The following is a 25,141-nucleotide window of genomic DNA, read 5'->3' on the forward strand; positions in this document are numbered from 1 at the left end:
TATTAATTCCGAGCTATAAATATTTCTCGATCGAATTACACTAAATAATTGTCAATCGATAACTGACCTCAGAAAAGGCTGCCACCAGATGGCGCTGTTATTCGATCGAATGTAACGTGTTCGTGCTAAAATAAATAAAGTAAAATGAAGTGAAATTGAAGTACACTAAATAACCATCAACGGGTAAGTTGAATCTCGAAACTTTCGTGTAATAGATGGAAACGAGTCTTCCCATCGAGCGCCGAGATTCAATGCTTCAAGTATTTTCGCAAAAATTTCATGATAAAAATTTCACTTAATTCATTTCACTAAGAAAACGAATCAAATTCTAATAATTCAGTAATATATCCTAAATAACCGTTAACGTAATCCGTTGAATCTCGAAAACTTCCTGTAATAGATGAGTTACATTTTCTTTCCATGAGATTCGATACTTTATTTAATTTCCGATACTTGCCATTGCCATTGCCATTGTACGTGATTCGAAGCACCGGTTTTCACCGCATCTTCTTCGTCTTGGGAATTCTTATTACTGGTAATTAGACATGGCTATATACTCATTCTAATTTTTAAATGAGTATAGAGAGGAGAGGAGACGAGACTCTATCAATAATTGGGCGTGGAAAAGTCGGAGCAATGAAGGGGATAATCTGGGTTAAATATGGTTTATATAATCTATATACAAGTATTTTATTTATTTATTTTTTATTTTATTTTATTTTTTTAATTTTATTTTTTTCTTTTGCAGTTGTCATAAATACATTTGGCATATTACAATGTTACAATTATGTTATGTATTTTGCATATATATTTCATTAGAAGGTCTAGGTTAGATAATTGATTAAATAAGAATATATACATTTCATGAGAAAATTCTCTCTATGTCGCCATCTGTTGGGCACTTTTTGAGTTCAAAAAGTTAATATAAGGTCTGTTCCTGGTTATCAGGAGTAATGTTGGTTGTTGGTAATGCTGGGTTTTTTTTTTTTTTTTTTTTTTATTTATTTATAAAAATGTTTCCTACTTAATGTTTCCTACTTAATTTAACATGTTGCGATTATACATTTTATGTAATTTTTGTATGTGTATTTGTTCTAAAGATCTGGGTTAAGTAATTGGATATATAAAAATATATACATGTGATGAGAAAATATATTCTCACCATCTGTTGGGCACTTTTTGAGTTCAAAAAGTTAGTATAAAATCTCTTCCTGATTATCAGGAAAAATGTTAATTATGGGTTTTTTTTTTTTTTTTTTTTTATGATTATCATTTGTTGTATATCATGTTTCCTACTTAATTTAACATGTAACGATTATACATTTTTGTATATGTGTTCGTTCTAAAGGTTAACTTAGAATAAATTGTTAAATTGTTAAGTAATTGGGTAATAAGAATATACACATGTGGTGAGAAGCTTTCTCTTTGTTTCCGTCTGTTGGCTATTCTTTGAGTTCGGGCGGTTAGAGTAATATAATTTTTCTTGGGTAATTGACATAATTACGAACTGGATTAAAAAGTGTTATGAGAGAGGGTTTCTCATGTTATTCATTTATCTTGGTACTTTCATGTCTTTGGCGCCATCTATGCAATATAATTATATTTTTTATTCCATTTGTTCTATATACACTCGTTGCTTTCTTCTGCTTTTATTGCATAATCTGTTGTGGTCAAGATTAATTTATCCTTATCTATTTTTCGCCCTCCGGCCATTTTATTTTGCCTTGGGCGTATTATGCCTCGTGGTTTTTTTATTTCGTGTTGTTGTTGTTAGATGTCTTTATTATTTGTTGAATTGTTTTTTAATGCTTAGTTATTTTCAACGTACTATCATTATTCGATTTTGGGTAAGTGTTTTTTTTTTTTTTTTTTTTAATAATTTTTGTCTTGAGGGAACTATATGAAGTGTAGGTTTATTTGCTATTATATAAATATATTATTATTATTATTATATATATATTTTTGTATTATGTGTAGTCATTAATTTATCCCCCCCCTTTTTTTTTTCTATTTATTTTATTTATGACTTTTACTTGTTGAGTTTATGGAGGTCTTTGGCGCCATGTACTGGAGTCAGAATGACTTTCAGTTTTGGTTGTTTTTGACTATTTTTGTTTAATAATTTTGTCGTGGTTTTTGTGTATGTCATATTTCTTTTGTTTTTGGTATAGAATTTTATTTATTGTCGATTTTTTTTTCTTTTTTTTTCTTTTATGGTTTGAGTTTTGCTTTTTTTTGTATTTTTAGCTTGTTATAAGCCAGATTTTTGGATTCTTTTGAAAGACTTTGGCGCCATCTTTTGGGGACGATCTGTATAACCTATTTGGAGGGTTTATTTATTTTATTATTCTTTTTATAAAAATTATTGTCTTAATAATTATTTTTCTGACTCTGATTTGTTTTTATGCATATTAGTTTTCTATTTTTTTATTTACATTATGTTATTCTACTTTTTTAGGTCTGGGCATAAAGATATACTTTGTACTGAGAGTTTTTTTTCTTTGATGACTTGTTATATGAGAATGGATATATAGGTGAGCTTGTTTGATTTCCTCTTAGAATTCTTTGACAAATTTATATGTGAGAAAATTTCTTGGCCTCGGCATTCTCATTTTTTCATTTTCTGCATAGTTTGCTATTTCTCTTAATTCATCGTATGATGATTCTTCCATTTTATCGTGTAAGTTTCTGGTTAGTTTTTTTAGTTCGCTATGTAAGTCAGTTGTTCTGAAAAATTTTGGTGCTCCTGCAAATTTTTTTTTATAGAGTTTATATATGTTTTCTTTGGTCGCGAAGGCCCATGCTGGTGCTCCGTATGTTAATATTGGTCTAACTATTTGTTTGTACATCAGTGTTTTGTTTTTTAAGCTTAGTGCTGATCTTGGGTAGCAAAATCTCATTAGTTCATCTATGGCTACTTTGGCTTTTAGCATTTGTTTTTCCACATGTTTTCGAAAATTCAATTTTGTGTCTAGATTGATCGTTTGTTTCTGTTGAGGGGTTTATTGTTTGACCGTTTATTTCTATGTATGTGTTTGTTGGAATTTTTCTATTTGTTAGCCATATTAAAACGCATTTTTCTATATTTAATTTTGCTCTGTTTATGTCATTCCATTTTTCAATATTTTCAATTAATTCTTGTAGATTGTCTATTGCTTTGGCTGCTTTTCTGTCTGTACTTATGACGTCATCTGCATATTTTCCCAGTATACCTTTTGGAACGATTGATGAGATTATGTATGGTTGGCCCTTGGTTGATGCCTGCGCTTATCTTTCTTTTTATTGATACTGTGTTATTTTGACTTGGTATGTTCTATGTGTTAGATATGTTCTCTTGAATTTGATCATTCTTGTGGGGTATCCTCTTCTGATCATTTTATGTATTAATCCATCGTGCCATATTTTGTCAAAGGCTTTACTGTAATCTAGTAGTGCTGCTACGGCATAGTCCTTGTAGCTGTTCATCTCTTGCAGATATTTGACAATTCTAACAAGTTGGTTCCATGACTTTCTTTGAATCCGAATTGCTCGTATCTGCCTAGTAGATTGTCATTTGTGTATTTGTTTAGTCTAGCGTTTATTATTTTTTCAAAGACTTTTGATAAATGTGGTACCTCGTCTGTGATTTCGGCTTGTAGGAAGTTCAACTTCTCTGTTCAACTTCTCTTTTTATTTGTTGTGTTCTGCTGTGTGGTGTGGTTGGGTTTGGTTTAAATTGTTCTTCTAAGTCTACTGAGAACTCTTCTACTATTTCCTCATCTGCATATTGTTTCGCCCATTGTTCCTACTGTGTATAACTGGTATTCCTATTCTTTTTTTACTTTTCATTCTTCTTTGTATTTCGTAGAGTGAGCCGTTTTCAGGCTTGGCGTCCATGCGAATCTTATATTTTGAAATTTTTTTATCTCTTCTCTTGTTTCCCTTTGGTCATACAGTATTTTATATCTTGGTTCTCTTGTGTTTTGCGATCTTTTTCTGAGTCTGTTTTTTTCTCGTATCATTTCTCTAAGCCATTGTGGTAATTTTAACGGGTGTAGGTCGTGCTTTGGTTGTTGTGGACTGATTTAGTGCTGTTTGTATTTGTTCTGTAATTTGTTGTGTGATGTTCTCAGCTTCTTGTTCGTTGTTTTGTTTTGCGTGGATATTATTATATTCTCTAAGTTTGGATATACTATATTCTCTAAGTTTGGATATACTATATTCTTTAAGTTTGGATATACTATATTCTCTAAGTTTGGATATACTATATTCTCTAAGTTTGGATATACTATATTCTCTAAGTTTGGTTTGGTATAGTTCCCAGTTGATGATTTTTAATGGTTCTATTATTTTCTCTCTATACATGTCTAGTTCTATTTCGATTGGTAAGTGGTCTGAGTTTAGTTCGTTTAGAACTGTGGGGTATGTGTTGTATGTATTCCTTTTACAAGAGTAATGTCTAGTACATCTGGTCTGTGATATGTGTTGCGAGGGCGATGTGTTGGTGTTCTTGTTCCTATTACTTGAATGTTTTTTCTATCGCAGAAGTCCTTTAGTTCTTTCCCTTTGCGAGTGCTGGTGTGTGAGTGCCATTGTGTGTGTTTTGAGTTAAGGTCTGCCATTAGTATGCATGGTGTGTTGCATTGAAAGATGTCTTGAAGTGCGTTAAAATCGTGTTCGTTATTTGGTGGTTTGTAGGCAACCGCTATTCTTAATTTAATTGATCTATTGAATGAGACATCTATAACTATGTGCTCTAAGGTTGAGTGATTCTTGTATCTGGGGTATGTTATATCTTAGATGATTTTTTATGTATATGGCTACTCCTCCTTTTCTCCCAGTGGTTCTGTCTTTTCTTATGCATGTGTAGTTTGCTATTTTCACTGTTTTACCTGGCTTGAGGAAAGTTTCACTTATTATTACGATATCAGTTTTTCCTGTCAGTTCTCTTAGTTCTGGAAGATCCTCTGTTAAACCGTCGGCGTTCCAGTGTAGTATTGTTATTGGTTTTGGTAATTGTTCCATTATTTATGTATTATGTATTATTATGTGTGTAGTGTATTAATTTTTTTTTTTATTATTACATTATTGGTTGTTATCAAGGAGGCTTATTATTTTTATAAGTGCTTGTTGTATGTGGTCTATCTTTTCTTCTAGTGTTTTATTTGTCTTTAGATGTAGTAGGCATGTTCCTGCCAGCTTTGTTATTTCTTGTTTTTCCTTTCTGTTTAGTTGCCCGTTGTTGTGGTTATTTTCGTTGTGTTGTAAATTTGATTGTCCTTCTGCAGCTGTTTTGTCAGTTTGTGTGACTACTTGTGTGTTTGTTTCTATTATGCCTTGTATGTTTGTGTCCATGTTCTGTCGATTGTTTATAGTGGTTTTGATAGTTGCTATTGTAGTTATTTGTGTTGGGGTATCTATTTTGTGTCCTTTTGTATGCCATTTTGCTTTTGTTTCTGGGGTTTTCTGGACATCCGGCCCAGCTAGCGATGTGGTTTCCTTTGCATAAGACGCAAGTTGGTGGCCCTTCTGACCTGTTACGCGTGCACATATATGTACAATGTTGTTTTGCGCATTTCATACACCTTTCAGTATTGAAACAATTTTTCTGTCCATGAAAAAACCGTTGATTGGTAGTGGTTTTTTTGATCTATAACTTGTCATTGGGCTTATGTTCACTACTTCGATGTCCTTTTCTTCTAGACAGTTTTTAATGTTTTCGGGTTGACATGATGCGTGTCAAGTTTCGGATGACTACTTTAATGGTATCTCTTGGGTTAATGTTATATGTATAGTATTCTATATTATTTTCTTTTAGGTACCTTGTTACTGATACATAGTCTTCCATACTGTTTAGTTGTATTTTAAAGTTCTCGTTTAGATTTTGGCCTGAGAATTCTTGTTCGCATATTTGTTCCAGTTTTTCGTTTAGTTTTGGCCAGTTTTGAATGTTAGTTAGAATTAGTGGCGGAAGACTTGTGTAACGACTGAGTTTATTTATTGTTTTCTTTTTGATTACTGTGTTGTATTTTTTACTATTGTTATCTTTTATATCATCATTGCTTTCATGCCTCGCTTGAAATAATTAAGTCTTGTTCAAGTTGTTCCGACGGAACAACTTGGGATATTTACTTTGTTGTTTTTTTTTTTGTTTTTATCGTTTTCTCTGTATGGAGTTACTACTTGACTGGTTGATGGTTTTGGGTTAATTAATTCATCATTAGTGTTTGCATCAAGGTTATATGGTGTATCATATCCTGCTTCGTCAGCGCTCGTTTCACTTGGGCTAACTGCTGTTTTTTCTTTTATTGAATTTTTTAGCTCTTGTTGTAAAGCGTTTTGTTGGGAGTTTTATTTTTACTTTTTTTGTGGAATGTGTTAGCGTGTGTGCAGTATGTTTTGAATAATTTTAGTCCGAGTTGAATCATTTCATTTTTTTCTACCTCGGGGGCTACATCAAAGTGCATCTCTGCATATTTTTGGTATTTTTGATATAGTTTAGTGAAAATTTGGACAGGGCACTCGGGTGACTACGTTCTGCTACATATTTTTCTGCATCGATGACTGCAGCTTCTAGGCTGTCCCAGAATCTTTCTTTTCCATTTTTTGATCCTTCGTTTAGAAAGTCTGCTATGTTTTGGGCATTTTGCCAAATCAATCTTGTGACCTTAAGGATCTTATTGGGTCCTAGAATACATTTTAGTTCCTTGGATACCATGTGTAATTACCCCAAAAAGACAAGTCATGCAATGAAATGGTAAACTTACCACCGGTATCCTGAATCACTTTAGGTTCCCAACTTGATGGCACTGACAATATTTAATTTTTTCTTTTTTCGCGATTTAGCGACAATTGTGCGTGAAAGATGGGTAAAAACCTTTTAGTGACCGGCTGTACCGGTGAATTTGTGTTGTATTCCTCAGACAGGCTTAGTGCATTGAGCCGATTTTCGAACCGTTAGCGACAAGGAGGGGGGGGACGTGCTTTTCCTCCTACTACTGCCTTGTTGAAACATCCGATCTTAATTTTTGCAAGAAAAACCGTTGGGTTGCCGAAAATCCACTCAGGGCTGGAGAGCTATTCGAGAAACCTGTAGCTTCAGTTGTGAGAGGGAAAGTGATTCCGATACTTTTATTTATTAATTCCGAGCTATAAATATTTCCCGATTGAATTACACTAAATAATTGTGAATCGATTCACGGCCCAGGCTGCCAACAGATGGTGCTGTTATTTCGATCGAATTTAACGTGTTCGTTAAAGACATTTTATAAAACAGCTGAAGTATAAATTGAAGTACACTAAATAACCGTCAACGGGTAAGTTGAATCTCGAAACTTTTGTGATGGAAACGATTCTTCCCATCGAGCGCCGAGATTCAATGCTTCAAGCCAAAGCCAAAGCCATAATTTGTCAGACGTGGTGCCTCGGTGCCATTATGGTACAATATAACCACTTCATCATTGTTCTGCCAATTGTAGTCACAGATGTGCAAATTTTGCCATGGTTGGTGTAAGGGGCGTTAGATTTATGCAGCTCTTAGGCTGTTGGGCGCCACCTGGTGGCGGTACAGAGGGTAGAAGAAGGGGGAAAAGAGAGAGCCAATTTTGCTAGGCTGTATCCTAAACGGATAAGGGTTGTTTGTGTATGACGTAAGAACGTTCTCTTATATTATTCTCCTGAGGGGAGGATAAGGGGGGATGAGACATGGGTCCCTTATCGAAAATGATGAATGTTGAAAGACGGCCGGAGAAGGGAAAAAAAATGAAACACGGATAGACTTATCTATGAAGCGGCCTGAGAGCCCGAGAGGAGAAGGCAAAAAAAAAAACAATGCTTCAATTTTAAGTTGTAAATATTTCTCAATTGAAGTACACTAAATACCTGTGAATCGATAACTGAGATCATACAAATCTGCCAACAGATGGCACTGTTATCCAGACCAGTTTAACATGTTCGTTTCAGAGCGATTTTAAGTTATTCTCGCAAAAATTTCATCATAAAAGATTTCACTTAATTCACTTGAGCTGAGCTGAACGGAACTTGATTCGCCGGTCCCGCGGCACAATTTTTGATTTCCGTTCTACCGGTCTTAGCAGTGGGCACAAGAAGTACTTGGCCTATTTTGTTGTGTAAAAGTGTGTGTGATGAATAGTGTGTGTAGAAATTTAAGTCAAAATCGGGACTCTAAGCTCGTTTAACAGATTACTCCAGGCAAAATGCCATATCCACAACTGAAAGAGAATTATCATGAGTCACTATAATTATGCACTATAAATGGTCATGCTTTCCGTCCGAGAAGGTAGGTGTCAGCGCCATTTGTTGGGCTGATTTGAGGGGAGAGTTTCGTGAGGTGGTCTCGGTCCAGGCACATTTTATTCTTGCGTTGACACAGTTTTTCAACGCAGCCAGCACAGTTCATGTGTGTTTGTTATTCACTGTGTCCACAGATATCGAGCGTTAGCACGTTTGTCCATCTTCCCCCATGGGGAACGGTTCCTGTGCCTGCCTTTGTGCATTTTAGTTTCTTCGCTGGGAGGTTTCTATGCCGCCTCCCTAGCGGTACTCGAAAGATATTTGTTCTCTTTGAGTTCTCAGAGAATATTTGTTCTTTTTTCGCATTTCAGATCCGTGTCATTTCATTGACGCTGATTTTATTTCACTTTTCCTCACAATAAGGAGCCCGGCAATGATGCAATCTCCATTGACCAAGTGCAAGGCTCTACTTGATTGCGGTACTCAGTATCAGTAGGAATTTTGACTGCACAACGCTTAGGCGATGGCAAGTCTTCCTATATTTCATTTTACAGTAATTTCGCGGTTGTTTTTGGCAGTTGGCACTTGAACATGTTCTGTGGTTTCCGTAGACGCTTCACCAAATGAGCCGGGAGCGAGATCCGGTGGACAGGGTCAGTATGGCCAGTTTGGGGGCCAGTTTCCTCAGCATGAAGGGGTAGTATGTTTCTTCGCCATGGTTTTTATATTAAATGCAGTTTAAAACGAAAAAATTGGAAGGAGTAATAAATGAATAATGAAACGTGTATTTACACTATTTACAATATATACAATTTGTACATTTACCACGGGCGAAAGAGAACATTCTGCGGCCGTCCATACCTGAGGATGACCGCTGGATTCCACAATTTCAGATAGATGTCGATACTCTGAATTTCTGATGATTTCATATTGAGACTCAGCGAGTTTCCTTACATGATCAAGATACGTATTCGTGCATCCCTTCTCAAATCTGCGTTCCTCATGAACCAACGGGCTCTTGTAAATTTTCGATAGCTTTTGTTTTCTAAGATTTGAAGTGTGTGAATTCTTTGTGTGGAATGCCCAAACTGGGGCAGCATAGGTGATAATAGGCCTAATTACTGATTTGTACAAGTACATTTTGTTTTTCCGTGAGAGGCCGCTCTTGGGAAAAAAGATTTTATTGAGCATTCCTAGGTTCTTTTCTTTCATACGGACATACTCAGTGTGTGCTTTAAAATTTATTTTTCTATCAAAGAATACCCCAAGATATTTGATCTGGGGCTTTGGTGCAAGTCTGGCGTTTCCTAGGACAATAAGGTGATTAGGTCCCGTTGGTGGGTTGTGTATCTTGTGAAAACATATGAAGTTGCATTTTTCATGGTTGAGGGCAATATCGGAGTGTATGCAATATTTCTCTATCTCGTCCACTGTCTCTTGAAGATTTTCAAAAGTTTTTGAGGGTCTCTGCAGTTAGTTGAAATTAGCACATCGTCGGCGTACTGACTGATGATGCCCCGTTGAGGCGAGGGGAAATCATTCACGTACCGAGAGAAGAGTTGGGGGCCCAGAACGCTTCCCTGCGGGACAGACGCTCGAACTGCGTGCTGTGATTGGTCCGATCAAACGCCCCCGAGAAATCGAGAGCCAATGAACAGACGTATTCTTTGTAGTTTACGGAATCCATTAGAAATTCTGTCGTACGTAGGAGCTGCGTAATACAAGAGTGTTCCTTTCGAAATCTATGCTGCTCCGCACGAATCGCAGAAATTATTTAATCTTTTAATGTAAATTCTTTCAAATAATTTGCTCAGGTTCGAAAGAAGGCTGATAGGGCTTGCTGCTTTCCAGCAGCTTGGGAAGTAGTTAATTTTGATCATGGCTTTGAAGAATTTCCAATGGCACCAATGAATTTCTGATTGAAACGGGGAGAGCTTTTATTGCAAGATTAGAAATTTTATCGTTCCCTGGGGCTTTTTTTGTTTTCAGGAGTTTTATGATCTCGTTTAATTCGGTGATTGACGTGAGCGGAACATCATGTGTTTCAGAAAGGGGAGGGGGATTATTTCTCATGAATTCATCAATTGTATCACGAATGTTTTCTTGTGTTTCGTCGTCTTGTAGTCCGTTTGGAGCAAAGCTCGATTCCGCAAAGGATTCTGCAATTTCCGGGGGGGGGGGGTGAAAACAATTCTCCCATTTTGCCCGTGAATACGGTTGATGGTATAAGGTTTGCATAAGGTTTGCAAATTTTTAGGGCCTTCCACATGGACCCGTCTGCTATGAATCCGTTCCTCCATGAAATAATTGAACCTTTCGTGGTTGTATGCTCTTATTTCTGCTCTGATTTCTCTTTCCAACCGGGTCAATCTGATTTTATCGTCTCTCTGTCTGAATCGCTGCCACTTTTTTCTTACTTTGTTTTTTTCCCTAATTTTTGTGATAAGCGAGATGCTCTCATCGATGATGGCTACTGACGGATCATTAATCGATATTTCAGGAAACTCTGCGAGTTCATTAGAAAAATTAACCCAATCAGTTTTGTAAATAAAAGGGATTTTTCTTGAGATAAGGAAATCTATAGGGTTATGAGAAGAGTCGACAAGCTCAGGGGAGGAAATAGAGATGGCAGAATCGATGTTTTTTGCAAGAGAAAAATCGATGACAGAGAAAAGGAAGGAAAGTGGGTGGCTTTTTTAGTAGCAATGATATCAACAACATTATTTTGGCAGAAGTCGTAGGGTGCAGTGCCTTTAGTTTATATCTGCAGTTCCATGCCTTATGATGCAGATTCCAGTCACCAGCAATTATTGTGCGAGTGTTTGTATTAAATATGTGGGAGAGGAGATTAAGGTAAAGATTGTTATTCGGAGGCTTGTAAATGGAAACGAGGTTAATATTAGTGTTCGTTAAAGAGCTAAAATAATGGAAATAATGGAAAGTAATGGAAATTGAAATACACTAAATAACCGTCAACGGGTAAGTGGAATCTCGAAACTTTCGTGTAATAAGATGGAAACGATTCTTCCCATCGAGCGCCGAGATTGAATGCTTCAATTTTAAGTTATTTTCGCAAAAATGTCAGGATAAAAATTTCACTTAATTCATTTCACTTAAAAGAAAACGAATCAAATTCTAATAAAGTAATATATCCTAAATAACCGTCAACGTAATCCGTTGAATCTCGGAAACTTCCTGTACTAGATGAGTTACATTTTCTTCTCATGAGATTCAATACTTTATTTAATTTCCGATACATTTACATACATTTTTACATTTTATACATTTATTCCGAGCTATAAATATTTCCCGATTGAATTCAATAATTGTCAATCGATAACTGACCTCAAGGCTGCCAACAGATGGCGCTACCATTCGAACGAATTGAACTGAACTGAACTGAATTAAAATTTTTTTCGCCGGTGCCACGACACAATTTTTTATGGCCGTTCTGCCGGTCTTAATCGCGGGCCACGAAGTACGTGACCTATATTGTATCGTGTAAGTGTGTGTTTGTGAAAAATGTGTGTGAATGTGGTGTGAAAAATTAGTCAAGTTCGGGTTTTTCAAGTTCAAGTTCATTTCATAATTTTTCTGCAGGTAGAATGCCGTCACCGTGAGCTGGAAAAGGAGTCAAGTTATGATTATGCACATCAAATAATGTCCAGGTTTAGTGAGAATTTTAAAAGCAGGTCGTTGTTAAAAAGGGTGGAAAAAGAGGAAAAATTTCCGCGATGTTGATGCGAAACAAAAAACCTCTGGGTGTAATCTTTAGAATTATTAATACTTGCAAAAATTGTAAAATATATTTCAAGTTCGTTCTTGTTAACAAAAGTTTTGTTTCATGTTCGCTTTGCGAGACATTGCTTGGGCATCAGTGCCGCCATCTATCGGGTTGTGTTTTGTTAGAGACTGTATGGACCTGGGAACGCCCCCTCCCTCCTTTGGTTTTGAATACATTATGCAACATTTAGAGATACAAGGAAAAAAGAAAAGGATGATACAAATTTAAAAATGAAAGGATATTTACACTATATACACTATCTTATACTATACATATTACCACGGTCTGAAGAGGACGTTCTGCGGCCGTCCATACCGCCATATGACTCTGGGGTCATATACAACAAGTTCTGAGAGATGTCTCTGTTCCGAATTTCTTAGGATTTCATATTGTGACTCTGCCAACACCTTGATATGTTCAAAGAAGGCGTTTATCTGTAAGTCTCTGCGAATATCAATGTTTCTCATATACCAGCTTGCTCTGGTGAATTTTCGAAAATTTTTGTTTTCGAATATTTGAAGGGTGTTCAGGTTCTTTTTTGTAGCGAAGGCCCAAACGGGGGCGGCGTAGGATATAACGGGTCTTATTACTGTTTTATACAAGTGCATTTTATTTTTAAGTGAGAGACCACTGTTTGGGAAGAAGATTTTATTAAGCATGCCGAGTTGTTTTGTGGCCTTCATCCTGACGTGCTCTGTGTGGGCTTTGAAGTTTAGCTTTCTGTCAAAGAATACGCCCAGGTATTTGATCTGTTGTTTTGGGGGCAGCCTCGCACGACCAAGTTCTATGTGATGATTGGGTCCCATAGGGGGGTTTCTCCTTTTGTGAAACCATATAAAGTTGCATTTGCTATGGTTGAGTGATATGTCTGATTCGATGCAGTAGTCTTCGATGTCGTCTACTGTTTCTTGTAGATTTTCAAATGCTTTGGAGGGGTCTCTACAGTTTGTTGATATAAGTACGTCATCAGCGTATTGACTTATGAGTCCTCTCTGGGGGGCGGGGAAGTCGTTTACATAGAGAGAGAACAGTAGTGGGCCCAATACACTTCCTTGAGGGACCGAGGCTCTAACAGGTCTACTTGAAGAGAGGGCGTTGCCTATTCTTACTGAGAATTGTCTATTTTGAAGGTAATTTTTAACAAAAAGGATGAATTTACTAGGGAAGTTTAAGTTAATTAGTTTGAAAACAAGTGTGTCGTGGCTAGTCCTATCGAACGCTCGAGCGAAGTCAAGGGATAAGGAGCAGACATAATCCTTGTTGTTTACGGCGTCCATGAAATACTCCGTGGTTCGGAGCAGCTGGGTGACGCACGAGTGCTCTTTTCTGAAGCCATGCTGTTCTATTCGAATGATAGCGTTCCTGTCACAGTAGCTTTGTAGTCGTTTAATGTAAATTCGTTCGAATAGTTTCCCAATATTAGATAATAAGCTAATTGGGCGATAATTCTGGGGGAAAAGGGGGTCGGCATTGGGCTTGGGTATGGGCTTGACTACTGCCTCTTTCCAAACTGGGGGAAAGAAATTTAGGGCAAGCATAGCATTAAATATATTGACCAATGATGTTCTAATATTCGGGGGGAACGCCTTTATTGCCTGGTTGGAAATGTTGTCGCGACCAGGGGCTTTTCTCGTTGCTAGGTGTTTAATAATTTCATCTAGTTCTTGTTTCGTAGTGGGCGGGACCTCGTTGTTTGTTGACCGGGGGGCGGGGCTGTGTTGGAGATAACTTGCAATTGTGTCACGTATATGCCGTCTAGTGCCAGAGCTCTGGAGACCATTTGGAGCAAACTGCTGCTCAAATTGATCAGCAAAGCTTTCTGCTATTTCTTCTGGGGTAAATACTATTTCACCGTCACTCCCATGAATGCTGTGGATGGTGTTCATTTTTGGTTTGCAGATTTTAAGAGCCTTCCAGATGGAACCGTCGGCAATGTTTACCTCATTCATGAAAAAATTGAATCTTTCATGTTTGAAGGCTTTTATTTCGGCTCTTATTTCTCTTTCCATCTGCGAAAGCCTAATTTTGTCTGGGCCGAGCCTATTTCTCTGCCATTTCTTTCTTAATTTATTTTTGTCCCTTATTTTTTTAAGAAGCATTTTAGATAGCCCATACTGGTGCTCGTTTGCTTTTATTTTGGTCGTGGACCGACAGATGGCGTCATGAATTACATCTGTGATCAGTGTTATTTTCTCTTCGATTGCAGTTTCAGTTGGAGAATCGATCGAGATCTCGGGGGCGGTAGCAAGTTCAGCAGTAAATGATTCCCAATTAGTTTTTGAGTAGAAAGGGATTTTGCGGGGAAAGAGGAAGTCAAGTTTAATGAGAATAGGGTTATGGTTAGAGTCCACAAGTTCAAGGGAAGAGATGGAGAAGGTGTGGTCAAAGTTTTTAGTGAGAGCAAAGTCAATGACAGAGGGGATTTGAATGGAGCATGCTGGGAAGTGGGTGGGCTCTCTGGTTGCCAGGATGTCAATGTTGTTATTTTGAACAAATCGGAAGAGGGCGGAGCCCTTCGACTGATTATACCTGCAGTTCCAGTCTTCATGATGGAGGTTCCAATCACCAGCAACCAGAGTGGGCGTATTAGTATTGAAGATATGTGCAAGCAAGTTGAGATCCAGTTTTTTGTTAGGGGGTTTATAGATAGAAACGACGTTGATATTAGTGTTGTTAATGTTAATAGTAGCGGCTATAGCTTCCATAGAAGAGTTTGGGAGATCGAGCCTTTTAAACGGAATGTTGTTGCGTATAAATAATGCTACCCCCCCTCCTCGATTATGCAATCGGTCTTGTCGGATAGAATTAAAGCGTGGGATTTTAATTTTTGTGCTGGGCACCACACTTTTTCTCTTGACAGAGAAAAATGTCCACATTGTGCTCGACTAGGGCTTCAGTGAGTTCTTCTAGGCTGGGCTTGAGGCTAGTCGCGTTCCAGGAGAAAAACGTAAGTGGCCTGGGTGGGGTGAAAGTGTCTACGTGAGCTGTTGTACTAATTGTAAGTGCTTTGGGCGAGGAAGTTGAGAACTTCGGTTAGGCTGAGTAGAATCTCAGAGAGTTTATTTTCCACCTCTCTCGGAGGTTTAATAATATTGGTGATTTTCTGTGTAGATAGCATTATTGATTTAATTTCATAATTTATGTCAGTTTCATGGGGGGTGAAGACAAGTGAGGGGATTTGTTCGCAGCTGTCTTCTGTGTTGTTGGGGGGCGGGGTCAACTCGTTGTTTACATCTGAATTCTTCTCGTAGTTACTTTCTAGCTGGGGTGTGTTTAATTTTTCCTCAACTTTTGAAAGGGTATCGTCGAGAAGAGAGCGGATATCATTATCTGATTGTTCTTCGATTGTTTTTTCAAGTTCTCTAACATAGTCATGTTGTTTTATTGAGTATCCTTTGAATAGGGGGTGGGGCCCTTTCCTCGTGTAGTAATTGGATACTTTGGTGAATGCTGCGGAATTAGGTTTGCTTGTAAGGGGAGTGAACGAGTTTCTCCTGGAAAGCGGAACAGGTGGGGATACGTCCGTGGGCGTGTCGTCTACCTCTTCTTGGATGTGAGTTGTAGTGGGCGTGCCTCTGATTATATCAGCAAAAGATCTGGTGCTGGCATTTCTGTTTATGAGAGGGTCATTGCGGATTACTGCTGGGAGGGAGGGGATAAGCCTCCCGGATTCATGCGCCTGTCGTTTGAGTTTGACAGGGCAGCCTCCAAAGGTTGAGCAGTGTTTCCCACCGCAGAGATTGAATACTTTATTTCATTTCTGATACTTTTATTTATTAATTCCGAGCTATAAATATTTCTCGATTGGATTACACTAAATAATTGTCAATCGATAACTGACCTCAGACAAGGCTGCCAACAGATGGCGCTGTTATTTCGATCGAATTTAACGTGTTCGTTAAAGAGATATTATGAAATAGCTGAAGTAATGGAGTATAAATTGAAGTACACGAAATAACCGTCAACGGGTAAGTTGAATCTCGAAACTTTTCTGTAATAGATTCTTCCCATCGAGCGCCGAGATTCAATGCTTCAAAGCCAAAGCCAAAGCCATAATTTGTCAGACGTGGTGCCTCGGTGCCATTATGGCACAATATAACCACTTCATCATTGTTCTGCCAATTGTAGTCACAGATGTGCAAAATTTGCCATGGTTGGTGTAAGGGGCGTTAGATTTATGCAGCTCTTAGGCTGCTGGGCGCCACCTGGTGGCGGTACAGAGGGTAGAAGAAGGGGGAAAAGAGAGAGCCAATTTTGCTAGGCTGTATCCTAAACGGATAGGGGTTGTTTGTGTATGACGTAAGAACGTTCTCTTATATTATTCTCCTGAGGGGAGGATAAGGGGGGATGAGACATGGGTCCCTTATCGAAAATGATGAATGTTTTCCACAACCAAGGATGATGTTAAATGAGATGATTAAGTGATGGTATAAGGTGAAAAAGATATGATCTACGATTGTAGTTAATATTATTTACAAACAAAGAAAAAAAAAAAAAAAAAGTGTATTTACAATCCCTGTATAGGGGGTCTAACCATCAAGAGAACGTTCTTAGGTCTAGGCAGTGCTCTGAATTCGGTGGCACTGTACGCTGAAATCGCTCTGAGGTGGTCGAAGTCCGAGCTCTCTAACCTTTCAAAAAAGCGCTTTGCGAGACTCTTGACGTATTCGCAGATCGTGAGGACTTTGATGTCAGATCGAATGTTATGGTTTCGTACGAACCAAGGGGCCTTCGTGACCTTCCTGAGGTATTTGTTTTGTTGTCGCTCGATCATTATGAGGTTGGATCTCTTACGGTACATCCAGACAGGTGATGCATACAGAAGTGATGGACGGATTATCATTTTGTATAAAATTAGTTTATTCTCCATGGAAAGAGCAGACCTCGTGTTGAAGAGGCGTCTAATTAGAGCTTCTGATTTCTTAGCTCTATTTATGACGTCTTTGCAGTGTGTAGCGAAGGACAATTTTTTATCCAAAATCATTCCGAGGTATTTAGTAGAGTTAGACGGAGGTATGTTTATGTTGTTAATCGTTACGTGAGCGGGTGTGGGAAGGATATTCCGACGAGAGACCCACATGAAAACTGATTTATTAGGATTCAGAACAACGCGGCTTCTTTGGCACCACGATTCAACCTCAGATATAGTGCGCTGAAGATTATCAAGAGCTCGTTGGGGATCTTTTTCAACTTGGATAATACAAGAATCGTCGGCAAATAGTGCGGTCATTCCCCTTTGGGCTCTGGGGAAGTCGTTCATATGAAAGTTATGCAATTGCGGCCCAAGAACACTTCCTTGAGCTATAGAAGCTCGTATTTGCCTAATTTCGGATTGTGAATCGTTGATCTGGACTCGAAAAGTTCGACCTTCCAGATAACTTTTCACGAATTTAATTATGCTGTACGGCATATCCATACAAATCAGCTTATGCAAAAGTCCATGATGCCAAATTTTGTCGAAACTTTTTTGGATATCAAGAAAGACTATTGCAGCAGTATCCTTATTAATTAGGGCTTCTTGCAAATATTCCGTTACCCGGAGTAGTTGAGTGCAAGTAGAATGGCCTCTGCGGAAGCCGTGTTGTTCTGGACGGATTATCTCGTTGTCTTCTGAGAATTTGGCAATTCTTATGGCAATGATACGCTCAAATAGCTTGCCAAGAGAGCTAAGGAGTGAGATCGGGCGCCAATTTGTCGCCAACTGAAGGTCTTGGCCTGGTTTCGGGATTACCTTCACCACTGCCTTTTTCCAATAAAGCGGAAAGTATTGGAGCTCTAAAAGTTTGTTGAAGATGTTAGTCAGATGTTCGATCACATTGTCCGGAAGGGATTTAATAGCAAGGTTATTGATGTTATCATAGCCAGGGGCTTTCTTTTTGTGAAGGTGCACAATAATGTTTTTAACTTCATTAATATCAGTTGGATAGAGAGAAGAAGGTTGCTCGCAATGAGTAGTAGAGAAGTAGTTAATTACATTGTTATTAACTCTATCAATATGATGTGCCGGCGTGTTATTGTTAGGTGAGAATTGTTCTTCATACACACTGGCAAAGACCTCAGCTTTTTCGGGATCGGTATAAACCAAGCCATTGGGGCCCTGTATTGATGTCATGGCTCGGGCTCTGGGCTTGCACGTTTTATATACCCTATAGAAGGAGCCATCTTGACAGGATGCTTCGGCCAAATAATTGACGTACCGGTCATTGACAAAGTCCCGAATTTCTTTTTTTGTTGTGCGGACCAGATTTATGTATTCCGTGCGGAAGTGGGGGTTGAGTGTACGCTGCCACTTTCGCCTAAGTCTATTTTTTTGGCGGATTTTTCCTCTAAGCCAGCTCGGGAGAGCCAATGGGTTTTTCTTGGGGAGCTCCCGTGAGGAGCTAATAGCCGCTTCATTGAGAGTTTTAGTGAAAGAGTCAATTATGGCTTCAAGGTCTTGTGATGAGCATGGCACATTAGTTGGCATTTCCTTCTGGGCCAGCTTAAGCTTAAAGTTAAGCCCAATTGGTGATTTTAGTGGGAATTTTGCACAATGGCAGAGTGAAATCCATTTCCAAGAAGATAGGATTATGATCAGATGATAGAATTGATTCTGTGTCAATAGACATTGGGAAAGTGATGTTTTTCGCCAGTGCAAAGTCTATGACATCAGGACGTCCTCGTTGTGTGTCGGGAAAATGAGTGGGTGTTTGGGTGGCGAAAGGCACTAAATTATTGCGATGGCAATATGCCTCTAATCTCCGCCCCTCTCTATTATATTTGTTGCTGTTCCAGAGTCGGGACTTACAGTTGTAGTCACCGACCAAAATAGTGGGTTGACGCCCCTGGAATATTGCATCCAGTAGGGGGAGGTCAATAGGATTGTTGGGCGGTTTGTAGATAACGCCCACTCTGATTTTGCTGTTATTATTCTTGTAAATATCCACAGCTATTGCTTCACAATCACGGGAATCTGGTAGAGTGACAATGTTGTACGATAGATGGCGCTTCACATATATCGCTACTCCGCCGCCATAATCATAGAGCCTATCCTTTCGTATTAAATCAAAGTTGGCGACTTTGGCGGTATGATGGGCTTTCAACCATGTCTCCTGAATGCAAGCCAGATCTGGGACTTCGTCCTGAATTACCTGCCTGAATTCATGGAGGTTGTTTACGAGGCTTCGGGCATTCCACCCAAAGATTTTTAAATTTTTGACTTGCCTTGGAGGTGTACTAGACATCAAAGAGGCAAAGGATTTTTGCGGCTGCTTGTTTTAGGCCATCGATGATGGCGACCATTTTCTCCTCGTTGTTGGGAGCTATCATGATTTTCATGAAAGTGCCTGTTGCAATATTAATTAACTCTTGAATGGGGAGCTTTGCAAGGATATCAGAAAAATTTAAATTCGGAAAGCCCTGGAACGGGGTATTAACTGATTGGCTGGAGGCTGGAGGGAGTGTGTTCTTGGCAGGGACTTTTGTCTGCATCACCATCTCCCCTGTTGCCTTATAGGATGATTTGCTTGTTGCTTCCATGATGTCACCAAGGGGACTCGGAAGAGAGTCATGAGTGACGTTATCTTCACATACGTTCTCGGCTGCTCCTTCTTCTCCGGAAGAAGAGGTTGCTTCAGAGGACAATGGAGGGATTAACATCCCCCTCTTATCAGTAGTGATGCTCCCCGGCTCATTCTCTCCTGGTGGTTTGGTGGGATTTTTTTTCCACGCGCTTGGGCCAGCTTCTGCTTGTCTTGTGACTTTTTGCGACGAGGTGTTTGGGGCTCCGGGAGCCCTGGACCCTTGTGTGAACTTGGCTTTATTTGGCGGGTATTTCGAGCAACCACGATATGAGGCTACGTGACCCTCCCGCTGGCAATTAACACATTCTGGAGTGTCTACGCCCTTGACTTTACTACACATTGAAGTGTGATGTGGCGAGAGGCACTTGACGCATTTGGCATCATTAAAACAGTTCTTGGCGACATGTCGCCAAGCTTGGCAATTATAGCATTGTGCCACGCCCCTTTTTCGGCGATAAGATTCTATTCGGACTTTGAGGTAATTAAGAGAATCCAGATGGAAAATTTCCTTGCTCTTACTTGACCTGGGCAGCTCAACAAGCCAAATAGGTATCTTCACAATTGTTTTGTTAGGGTATTTTCCCCTGTAACTTTTCAGTTGAGATACCTCCAGGACTGTGTACCCGAGTTCAGTGAGGGCCTCTTCCACTAACTCGCAGGGGGTATTGAGTTCCAAGTCTTTGATGACAACCTTTATTGTCTTATCCGACTTGAGCGTGTAAGTGCTATATTTAATTTCTTCCTTTTCGAAAAATCTCGTTACCTTTCGATGGTCTGTTTCAGTGGCAAGGGTGAGCATGATATTTTTGCCCACGGTCTTGGCCTCGAATGGGCCCTCGCAAAAATCCTTAAGCTTAGTGGCTATTTCGCCAAAAGTGCTGTATTTGTCATACTTGGTGATAGTCATTGGTGGTACTTTTATTTTTTTCCCATTCTTCCCCACTGTAAACCAATTATTCGGGTTACTTGGGTCAGGGTCAGCTAGTTCGCCGTCTTCCCCAGGGGGGTCACCTTGTTCTTTGCTAGTAGAGAGGGTGGAAGCTATTTTCTCGGAAGTATTTTTCGGAACGGGGTCCTTATCTACAACAGGGAGTGGATCCTGCTGTACGGTATTGTCTGGAGGAGGGGGCTGAACGATTTCTCCTTCTTCTATTTCGTCGTCCTCATCATCAGCCTTACCCATCTCTATTCTTATCTTATCATGGGCGAGGGCCCTACTTCCCTCTCTGACCTTGGCCTTTTTTCCCTTATCAGCTTTTTTTTTAATCTCCATTTTTGTACGGGAGTCCTTCTTAAAGAGACGACACACCTCAAATTTTAATTCGAGCATAGCGATGAAGGCCCCTACTAGCTCGCGCTTGTAGCGGAATTTTTTTTTTCTCTTGCTCACAGCTGATAATCTTATTATACAGTCCCAGAGCGGTTCTGTAATGCAGATCCACACTGCATGGGACTGTATCCTCCTTCACCAGCTCGGCTGTAATAGAAGCATCGGGATGTAAGAAGTCTATTAAGTGAATGCATTTAAGAGCATATCTCTCGATCTGCTCATCCGTAAGCTCGGACAGCGTCTTTTTTTCGAGATGGAACTCGAGCCTCACCCATTCAGAGTAGTAAGGGGGCGAGGTATATTTACTGTGCACGAAGCACTTAGGGAGTTTTTTGGGTTTAACCATGGCAAAAGTATTATCGCGTACATAAAATACAAAAGGCTTCGCAATAAGGAAGAGGTTATAAAAGTAGGACTTACCCCTATAACAGTAATTTTCACGTTCCGATTTTTTTTTTTTTTTGCGATTTATCAGGAACTGTAGAAACACCTGAGTTCGTGGAGTTTACACAATTATCCAGTGGGGTTGAATAACACACTGTTCAATGTCAGACTTCCGCTGGATTACGAGTTACTTTTCGTAACGGGAACCATCGAGTCCTTAATCAGGAACTATGGCTGTTCTCGAATTCGCAGTTTATCGCAATTTGTCAACAGCTGGCTGAAGAAGACAATGCCACGCACTCGGAGAGAGAGACCTCCGCTATAACACGTATTCCTTGTCTTGAAGTGAACTATCGACAATCATCAAGCTTTTATCAGGAACCGCTAAAATTCTTGAGTTCTCTATTTATCAACTGCCGATTGAAGACAATGCCACGCACTTAGCGAGAGAGACCTCCAATAGAGTACACCTTCCTTGTCTTGACGCGAATTATCGCGCTTTTATCAGGAACGGTAGAATTTCATCAATTCGCATAGATCAGCTCCATTTATAAACGGCCCGAAGGAGAGAACAATATTCTCAAAATTCTTTTTTTCCTCTGCATATAAATCCACACACCAAGCGCGGGAGGAAGTTAAAACATACGCCACTCACTGTCACTATTTCAATCTAGATTCAGTATCGGCTTGAGACTATATCTGTATATGGGGGAGCATGAGGACTTCGATCTCAATGCTTCAGCTGAGCTGAGCTGAAAGTTGTAAATATTTCTCAATTGAAGCTCTAAATACCTGTGAATCGATAACTGAGATCATACAAATCTGCCAACAGATGGCGCTGTTATCCAGACCAGTTTAACATGGTCGTTTCAGAGCGATTTTAAGTTATTCTCGCAAAAATTTCATCATAAAAGAATTCACTTAATTCATTCCACTTCCGAGCTATAAATATTTCTCGATTGAATTACACTAAATTCAATCGATAACTGACCTCAGAAAAGGCTGCCACCAGATGGCGCTGTTATTCGATCGAATTTAACATGTTCGTTAAAGAGCTAAAATAGCTAAACTAATGGAATATACACTTAAGTACACTAAATACCGTCAACGGGTAAGTTGAATCTCGAAACTTTCGTGTAATAGATGGATTCAATGCTTCAATTTTAAGTTATTTTCGCAAAAATTTCATGATAAAAGATTTCACTTAATTCATTTCACTTAAAAGAAAACGAATCAAATTGTAATAATATTACTTTATTAGAAGTTGATTCTAATAAAGTAAATATCCTAAATAACCGTCAACGTATTCCGTTGAATCTCCAAAACTTCCTGTAATAGATGAGTATGGAAACGTTTCTTCCCATGAGATTCGATACTTTAATTTTCGATACTTTTATCTATTAATTCCGAGCTATAAATATTTCTCGATTGAATTACACTAAATAATTGTCAATCGATAACTGACCTCAGAAAAGGCTGCCACCAGATGGCGCTGTTATTCGATCGAATTTAACGTGTTCGTTAAAGAGCTAAAATAAATAAAGTAATGGAAATTGAAGTACACTAAATAACCGTCAACGGGTAAGTTGAGTCTCGAAACTTTCGTGTAATAGATGGAAACGAGTCTCCCCATCGAGCGCCGAGATTCAATGCTTCAATTTCAAGTTATTTTCGCAAAAATTTCACTTAATTCATTTCACTTAAAAGAAAACGAATCAAATTCTAATATCTATCCTAAATAACCGTCAACGTAATCCGTTGAATCTCGAAAACTTCCTGTAATAGATGAGTTACTTTTCTTCCCATGAGATTCGATACATTTATTTATTAATTCCGAGCTATAAATATTTCCCGATTGAATTGAATAATTGTCAATCGATAACTGACCTCAAGGCTGCCAACAGATGGCGCTGTTATTCGAACGAATTTGACGTGTTCGTTAAAGAGATATTATCAAATACCTAAAGTAATGGAATATAAATTGAAGTACACTAAATACCTGTCAATCGATATCCTAAATAACCATCAACGGGTAAGTTGAATCTCGAAACTTTCGTGTAATAGATGGAAACGATTCTTCCCATCGAGCGCCGAGATTGAATGCTTCAATTTTAAGTTATTTTCGCAAAAATTTCATGATAAAGGATTTCACTTAAAAGAAAACGAATCAAATTCTAATGAAGTAATATATCCTAAATAACGTAATCCGTTGAATCTCGAAAACTTCCTGTAATAGATGAAAATGGAAACGTTTCTTCCCATGAGATTGAATACTTTATTTAATTTCTGATACTTTTATTTATTAATTCCGAGCTATAAATATTTCTCGATTGGATTACACTAAATAATTGTCAATCGATAACTGACCTCAGACAAGGCTGCCAACAGATGGCGCTGTTATTTCGATCGAATTTAACGTGTTCGTTAAAGAGATATTATAAAAGATATACGGAAGACTGGATGTTGTGAAGATATTTATTATTTCAGATGTTTATTTTTTAAGGAAGGAAAAAACTCATCTCTGCCTCCACCGGGAGTCGAACCCGGGTCCCTCGATTGCCGGACGAGTGCTCTGACCACTAAGCTACAGAGGAGATAGAGATTTTCCTTCGCTAGAGCGTATATATGCCGAACGGAACCGTGCGATGGACGGTGAAACCGATCAGCTAATAGCTCATTGACGACGAGCCACCAGAGGGCTATATATATGACATGAATGTCGCTCTCCACTTGTTAATACAAGATATACGGAAGACTGGATGTTGTGAAGATATTTATTATTTCAGATGTTTATTTTTTAAGGAAGGAAAAAACTCATCTCTGCCTCCACCGGGAGTCGAACCCGGGTCCCTCGATTGCCGGACGAGTGCTCTGACCACTAAGCTACAGAGGAGATAGAGATTTTCCTTCGCTAGAGCGTATATATGCCGAACGGAACCGTGCGATGGACGGTGAAACCGATCAGCTAATAGCTCATTGACGACGAGCCACCAGAGGGCTATATATATGACATGAATGTCGCTCTCCACTTGTTAATACAAGATATACGGAAGATTTTTTTCCTTCCTTAAAAAATAAACATCTGAAATAATAAATATCTTCACAACATCCAGTCTTCCGTATATCTTGTATTAACAAGTGGAGAGCGACATTCATGTCATATATATAGCCCTCTGGTGGCTCGTCGTCAATGAGCTATTAGCTGATCGGTTTCACCGTCCATCGCACGGTTCCGTTCGGCATATATACGCTCTAGCGAAGGAAAATCTCTATCTCCTCTGTAGCTTAGTGGTCAGAGCACTCGTCCGGCAATCGAGGGACCCGGGTTCGACTCCCGGTGGAGGCAGAGATGAGTTTTTTCCTTCCTTAAAAAATAAACATCTGAAATAATAAATATCTTCACAACATCCAGTCTTCCGTATATCTTGTATTAACAAGTGGAGAGCGACATTCATGTCAGATATTATAAAATAGCTGAAGTAATGGAGTATAAATTGAAGTTCACGAAATAACCGTCAACGGGTAAGTTGAATCTCGAAACTTTTCTGTAATAGATTCTTCCCATCGAGCGCCGAGATTCAATGCTTCAATTTTAAGTTGTAAATATTTCTCAATTGAAGCTCTAAATACCTGTGAATCGATAACTGAGATCATACAAATCTGCCAACAGATGGCGCTGTTATCCAGACCAATTTAACATGGTCGTTTCATAGCGATTTTAAGTTATTCTCGCAAAAATTTCATCATAAAAGATTTCACTTAATTCATTCCACTTCCGAGCTATAAATATTTCTCGATTGAATTACACTAAATTCAATCGATAACTGACCTCAGAAAAGGCTGCCAACA

The sequence above is a fragment of the Pholcus phalangioides genome, unplaced genomic scaffold (assembly GCF_987345545.1).
Source record: "Pholcus phalangioides strain wild (caught in Gottingen) unplaced genomic scaffold, Ppha-v1.0 ptg000015l_1, whole genome shotgun sequence".
NCBI lineage: Eukaryota > Metazoa > Arthropoda > Arachnida > Araneae > Pholcidae > Pholcus > Pholcus phalangioides.